Below are 7,106 nucleotides of genomic sequence, written 5' to 3' on the forward strand. Positions count from 1 at the left end.
TTTTCCCTTGTAACTGGTATAACTTCTCTAAGAATTTGGATGATGCATCACTATATGCATTTACATTTAGTATTAATTCAAATTCATTTTATATGCTACCTTTTAACAAGATGAAGTTTTCTTCCTTATGTCTTTTAATTAGATCTATTTTTATTTTTACTTTCTTTGAAATCAGAATTGCAATTCCAGCTTTATTCTGCTTCAGTCTTTTACCTTTATTCTATATGTGTCTCTCTGTGTGACATGTATTTCTTCTAAATAACATACTGTAGGATTCTCGTTTTAAATACATTTAGATATCCACTTTCTTTATATAGAAGAATCATTTCATTCACATTCACAGTTATCATTACCAGTTGTGTATTTCCCTCTATCTTTTTTCTCCTTTGCACTTTTTTGTCTCATTCCACCCTCTTCTTCCTTAATAGTTTTGTTTCTGACCCAACCTCCCCTTTCTAACCCTTTCTACTTTTGTTTCTGCCCTCCCTTCTATACATTCCTTCTCTTTTCTTTTTCCTTTCTCCCTCTAATTTTTTACAAGTAAGATAAACTTCTGTACCCAATTGAGTGAATATACTATTACTTCTTTGAGCACAAACTGATGAGATTAAACATCAAACAATGCTCATCACATTCCCCTTTTCCCCTCTAATTGTAATAGTTTTTTGGTAGCTATTCATGTGACATAATTTATCACATTTTACCTCCCCTTTCCTTTTCTCCTAGTATAATCTTCTCCCTCTGTATTTTCTTTTCCTTTAATAATAACACCACATCAGAGTCCATTTGTACCCACACTCTCTGTGTATGTCCCCTTTAATTGCTCTAATAAATTATCAAAAGTTGTAAGTATCATATTTGCATTTTCCTTTCCTTTTTATCTTTTCCTATTTCTCAAGAATCTCATATTTGAAGATAAAACTTTCTGTTTAGTTTTGGTCTTTATGATAGAAATGATTCAAAGCCCCTCCTTTGATGATTCCTCTCCTCTCCCACGTCCATCAGAACTGATTATCTTATATTATTGTTGTTGCTGTGTACAACATTCTCCTGATTTTACTTAGTTAACTTATCATCAGTTCATTTATGTCTCTGCAGGCCTTTCTGAAATTATTCTACTAATTATTTCTTATAGAACAATAATATTTCATAACATTCATATACCATAATTTATTCAGCCCCTCTCTAAATTATGGGCAAATACCTGCCATTAGAAAAAGGGCTGCTACAAGTATTTTTGCACATGTGGGTCCTATTCTCTTTTTTAATGATCTCTTTGGGATACAGGTGCAGTAGAGACATTGCTGCATCAAAGTTTATGCACAGGTTGATTGCCCTTTGAGCATAGTTCTATATTGCTTTCCAGAATGGTTGGATTCGCTTATAACTCCACTAACTTTGTATAAGTATTACATTTTCCCCACATCACTTCCAACATTCATCATTATCTTAGCCAAACTGAGGGCTATGTAGATGTATCTCAGATACGTCTTAATTTTCATTCCTCTGGTCACTTGAATTGGAGCATTTTTATATGACTAGAAACAGTTTTAATTTATTCATTTGAAAATTATCTCTTCATGTTCTTTGCACATTTGTCAATTGAAAATGGCATGCATTCTCATAAATTTGAGTCTATTCTCAATAGATTTTAGAAATGAATCCTTTATCAGAACCCTTAGATGCAAAAAAAAAAAAAAATAGCAGTTTATTGTTTTCCTTCTAATTTTGTCTTCACTGGTTTTGTTTGCACAAAATCTTTTAAACTTAATATAATCAAAAGTATCCATTTTGCATTCCATAAGGGACTCAAGTTCTTCTTTAGCCACAAATTCCTTCCTTCTCCACAGATCTGAGAAGTAGACTATCTTTTGTTCTTCTCATTACCTTATAGTATCACTATGTCTAAATCATAAACCATTTAACCTAGTTTTGGTATATAATGTTAGGTATAGTTCAATGCCTATTTTCTGCCACATCAATTTCCAATTTGCCCAACAATTTTTGTCAAATACTGAGTTCTTATGCCAGAAGCCAGGGTTTTTAGGTTTATCAAACAGTAGATTGCTATAGTCATTGACATGCCTTATGACCCTAACCTATCCCACTTATTAACTACTCTGTTTCTTAGCTAGTACCAAATATTGTTTTTATTGTAGATTTTTATTTGGAAAACATGTGCATGGTTAATTTTTTCAACATTGACTCTTGCAAAATGTTCTGTTCCAAATTTTCCCCTTTCACCCTACCCCTTCCCCTAGATGGCGTACTCCAAGTTAGATATATAAAAATATATATTAAGTATATGTTAAATGCAATATATCTATACATATTTATACACATATCTTGCTGCACAAGAAAAATCAAATCTAGAAAGAAAAAAATCTGAAAAGGAAAACAAAAATTCAAGCAAACAATAACAGAAAAAGCAAACAAATGCTATATTGTGGTCCACACCCTTATCCCTTTTAATTACATCTATTTTTTCTTTTGCTTTATCTGAGATCAGGATTGCTACGCTGCTATTTTTTTTTAACATCAGCTGAATCATAATAGATTCTGCTTCAGCCGTTTACCTTTATTATGTATCCCTCTGCTTTAAATGTGTTTTTGGAAACACCATATTATAGTATGCTGGCTTTTAATCTGCTGCTAATATTTTATGGGAGAATTCCTCCCAATTACAAATAAAAATTCTCTATTTCCCACCATCTATTCTTCAAATTATATTTTCCTCTTTTCCCTTTTCCCTCATCACTGTTTTGCTTTTAACCACCACCTCCCTGAATATTCCCTCACTTTTTACAATGCCTCCCCACTTTATCCCTTTCCCTTTCTACTCCTGTTCTCTATTCTAATACCTCTGTATTTCCTTTCTCCTTTATTTTCCCTATAGATGAGACAATTTTCTTTCTTAAACTGAATATTCTGATATTGGCTTCTTGAGCCATACCTGATAAATCTTCACATAATCTCATTCCATTGTATTCTTTCCCTCAAATGTAATAGGTCTTCTTTGCCCCTTCATGTGATAAAATTTACTCCATTTTGCCTCCCCTTCCCTTTTCTTCCTGTACTGTTCCTTTGCAGTCACCTGTTTCATTGAATGTCCATCCTGAGGTATTTTACATTTTATTCTGTTTTGTTATATTTTTGGTTTTGACTGATTCTTGATGTCTCATTGAACAATATGCTTCCATTTTTTTTTCAAATCTAATTTTTGTGAATTATTTTCTTCAGTTACCATTTTATTTCCTTTTGGATTTGGCCAATTAAACTTTTAAATGAGTTGTTTTTTTCAGATTTTTTCCATTTCTTAAGAAATTGATTTCATTTTCCATTTCAGCAGAACTCTTTTTAAGGAGCTATTTTGTTCCAATAATTTCTGTGTTTCCTTTTCCACAGCTCTCATTTCCTTTTTCCATTTTTCTTCTAATTTTGTTTTAGAATCATTTTTGTGTTCTCAAGAGAGCCTTGTGAAATGGAGATCAATTTATAATAGTCTTTGAAAAGAGAGCCCTGTAAAATGGAGACTAATTTATAATACTCTTTGAAGTTTCATCTGGAGATATTTTGACTTCAGTGTCCTCGGGGTTTGAGGTTGTTTTTCTCTGTCTCCATAAAAGCTATTTATGGTCAGAGCTCTCTCTCTTTTTTTTTTTCTTTTTTTCTTTTTTTGATCTACTCTTAGAGGAAAGGGGAGATTGTCCCAAGCTTTCTCTATAAGGTATAGTGGCTTAATGCTGCTTTGGAGCTGGTGCTGCTGGCTGCTTTCCTGTGTGGGATGGGCATGGCCTTATGTTTCTTATGCTGGGGCTCAGGAACTCACTATTTGCCTTCAGTAGTTGCTTTGAAGGTCTCACAACAAATGTGCCTGTCCACTGGCTTCTAAACCAGAATAGAGTAAAAAATAGTGCTGAATTTTGGCAACAAGTCACCACTAGATACATTCAACATGTGTAAACCTCTGTGCCTTGAGTCTCCCTGCACTGCACTGTGCTGTGCTGTATTTTCTGAATTTTTTCCCAAAACATCTTTTGCTGGAAATTTGTTACATTCCAAATATTTGTCACTCCAAAACCCTTTCAGAAGCTTGATCTAGTGTTGATCTGAGGGAAGCCAAGAAAAGCTCAGATAAAGGCCTGTCTACTCTCTGCCATCTTAGCTCCACCCCCATACAATTATTATTTTTACTTTATTTCTTCCCCATTTATTCTCTTTTCCTTCTGTCCCTCCTCAAAAATGTTTCACTACTGCCATTTTCTTCTCCAATATGCCCTCTCTTATATCATCTGCCCCTTCTTCCCATATTCTATTCCCCTCCTCTTTTCCTGCAGGGCAAGATGGATTTTTCGTTTCTGGATTTATTGCTTGGCAATTTGCCTTCTGTACTGGGACTCTTGGTTGCTCCACTACTCTGCTGTACTACTGAGCCAAGGAATCAGTTATTGATTTACTGTAATTAAGATCTTTCTGCTAGTTTTCCCTGACACCCTCTGAACTGAGCCTTTTTTACCCCAGTGAGACTGACTTTCTTGAAGTCCTTCCGATATATCTTAAAATTGGAGAGGGGTTTCATTCCAGCAACCTCTGTTCAGGAACTTGGTTTCATGTGGTTTCTGAGGGAACTGGCAAAGCTCAAGCAGCTTCCTGGCTTCCTGCCTTAATTTGGTTCCACTCTCAGAACTCTCAATTTTTATTTTATAAGATTCTGATATCCAAATTTTTCTCCCTCACTCTGTTTACTCCCCCTTCCCACAATAGCAAGCAATCTGATATGTTATACATGTGTAAATCACAGAAACTTTTCCATATTCATCATGTTGTAAAAGAAGAAATAGAAAAGGAAAAGCCACAAAAAATAAAATAAATAAAAGTGAAAATAGTATCTTCAATCTGTATTCATACTCCACAACACTATCCATAGTGAGTCTTTTGAAATTATCTTGAATCATTGCATTGCTGAGCAGAGCTAAGTCAGTCACAGTTGATCCTCAAACAATGTTGTTATTACTGTGAACAATGTTCTTTTTTTTTTTTCATGTTGAACACTCAAGTATATTTTCCCTGATAAAATGTGAGCTCTTTAAGAAAAGGATTGTTTCATTTATGTTTCTGTATACACCCCAGTATAATCCCTCAGGAAATACTTCCATGAATGAATGAAGAAGGGACAAATATACACACACACATACACACACACAAATACTTTCTCAGCATTTATTGAATTCTCTGAGACTTGGAGCAGTCACTTACAAAAGGAATCAGAAGCACATTTCTACCATGATGGATCTTACAACTTATACATTGGATAGAAGTAAAAAGAAAAGGAGAGAGAATTCAGCATCTTCCTTCCTTCTTCCCTCCTTTCCTTCTTTCCTTCCCCTCTCTTCCTATCTTTTTCTCCCTCTGCTTTTTATACATAAATGACATGTCATGTCAACATGGAGTCCAATGAGAGAGCTCTCTTGACCAAGGCAGATGGTAACCAGGCTAGGAATTCAGATTCAGGTGTTCGGGAGCAGCTTGAGGTACAGACATGAAGTGGCTTGTCCAGAATCTCACTGTGAATGTCAGTGGCTGGATTTGCACTTATAACTTGCTAACTGCAAGCCTGGCATTGTAAGCACCATGCCTCTCTGACTCTCTGAGGGGATCAGAGGATCACCTCCCTTTTCAACATGGTCTCTGTTTTTATCCCCCATTCCCCACTCCTGAGTAGGCTGGACACCCAATGGGCTCTTTGGGAAGGGGAAGAAAGGGACAAGATAGAATGAGAAGAGACTCAGTCTTAGTGGAAACCAGATAACAAGTCAAAGGGAATGGAGGAGAAAGCACATCATGGCTGAGCAGAGAGCCCTACCTGGGGAATCCCAACTCTGGCCATGACAACCTGGATAAGTCATACCCCTTGTCTGAGAGAAAAGGTTGAGGGGCACATCTTCCCCAGGTACTTGGGAAGAGCTAAGGATGGCAGGGAAAGTGGGGTGGTACCCAGAGGGTGCAGGGCAGCTAGTCCTACTCATCAAAGAAGTCGATGTGGGCCCCTGACTCAAAAGTGTCCTGCGGCAGCAGGCCCAGGAGCTTCTGGGCAGAGACAGAGCAATCCAATAGGGACTGGCTCTCCTTGAGCTTGTTCAGAGTCTCCCTTATGTCCAAGTCTTTGGTTTTCTGTCTGCCTTCCTGTTGAATGTCTGTGTCCAGAGCACCTGGGGCATAGTTCAGCACTCGCACTTCGGGTTCTTCCTTTGCCAGGACCCTGAACATCATGTTTCGGGCAGCCTTGCCAGCACAGTAGAGGCTCCAGCTCTTGAAGGGTTGCACAGCCCACAGGGAGGAAATGTTGACCACACTTCGCTTCAGGCCAGGGCTAGGAGGGAAGGCCCTGATGACCTCCGCAGTGAGGCAAAGGGTGGAGGTCACATTTAGAGCCCAGTAGCCATTGACTTCTGCTAGGTCAGCAAAGTCCACAACATATTTAGACACATTTCCTAAGGTACCAGCGTTGTTGATCAGCAGGAGCCGCTGCAAGTCTGGTGGCCTGGGCAGAGGCCTCAGAGCCTCTGTCAGCTGCTGCAGCCCCGCCTCACTGCCCAGGTCTGCCTGCATGTATAGCATTCTCAGGTCTGGGCGCACCACCCCCAGCTCGGCCGCCAGTGCCCACAGGGCCTCAGAGTTGAGGGAGCTCAGCATCAGCGCCAAGCTGGTGGCCAGCTGCGGGGCTAGCAGCAGGGCCAGGCTGCAGCCCAAGGCCCGGGAGGCCCCGGTCAGGATGCACACGCTGAGGCCCAAGCTGCCCTTCATGTCGTTCCCTCCCCGCGAGTGCGGCCTGGCCAGACTGCCCTCTCAGGCGAGGCTGGGCAGGACCTCTGGTGCTCCCTTAGCGCCCTGCCAACAACGTTCTGACTATTCACTTCACTCACACTCAATTCATGTAAGTCTAGGTTTTTTTCTGAAATCCACATGTTCATCATTTCTATTATATTATTATCCCATAACTTATTCAGTCATTACCTAATTGATGGGCCTCAATTTCCAATTATTTGCCCCCATAAAAAGAGATTCTATAAATATTTTTGCATATCCATGTCTTTTACCCTTTTAAT

At 38.6% G+C, this 7,106-nt stretch overlaps 1 pseudogene; it reads right to left on the reverse strand.

Annotated features, from left to right (window-relative positions):
* Positions 1-6,018: 6,018 nt before the first annotated feature.
* On the reverse strand, positions 6,019-6,804 carry LOC141564879 (sepiapterin reductase pseudogene; annotated as a pseudogene).
* Between the last annotated feature and the right edge of the window lie 302 nt (positions 6,805-7,106).

This window comes from Sminthopsis crassicaudata, chromosome 3 (genome assembly GCF_048593235.1).
Source record: "Sminthopsis crassicaudata isolate SCR6 chromosome 3, ASM4859323v1, whole genome shotgun sequence".
Lineage (NCBI taxonomy): Eukaryota > Metazoa > Chordata > Mammalia > Dasyuromorphia > Dasyuridae > Sminthopsis > Sminthopsis crassicaudata.